Source organism: Penaeus monodon, chromosome 20, assembly GCF_015228065.2.
Source record: "Penaeus monodon isolate SGIC_2016 chromosome 20, NSTDA_Pmon_1, whole genome shotgun sequence".
Lineage (NCBI taxonomy): Eukaryota > Metazoa > Arthropoda > Malacostraca > Decapoda > Penaeidae > Penaeus > Penaeus monodon.
Genome location: NC_051405.1, coordinates 39,264,778 through 39,265,378, shown reverse-complemented (window position 1 = coordinate 39,265,378; position 601 = coordinate 39,264,778).

Here is a 601-nt window from a genome sequence, read left to right as displayed (position 1 = left end):
ATGCTGTGTTATATTTACAGCTAACCACTCTCCATTCAAACCCCAAATCTGTCTCTTTTGTGATATTTTTGAGACAGTAGAAGTCATGGCATTTACCTGCAGAAGGACTAGAAAGATTATTTGTTTATTTTTTTTAAATCCCACGTACTTTAAGATTTTTGTAATCTTGTGGCATTTGAAGATTTTCCTTCATTCTTTGCTCTCCCCTTTTCATCCATTTGAGATTTTATCGAAGATCACCCACGTAATAAAGATTCATCAAAGTTAGCTTCCTTGCATTTAAACTAAAATGCTAATGAGTTTAATGGTAATCGTCAGTTAAATTGCCTTTAAGTTCATTACCATAAGTCCGTTACCTTTGTCTCCCTCTTAATTATCATTTTACTCTCTATCACTTTCACATTTCCATTGTATTTACTTCTCTTTTCATTTATCTTTTCCTTTCTTATATTTTTTCATCCCTTTCTCTCTCATCTCTGAAAAATCCCCAGGACCCTATTTTCTCTTCAGTTCACTTCAAAATTCTAGGGTAAATATTCTATCTCAGCCCGTTGCCTTTTACACAAATAACAAAATCCTAGCAACAGGTACTCCACATCAC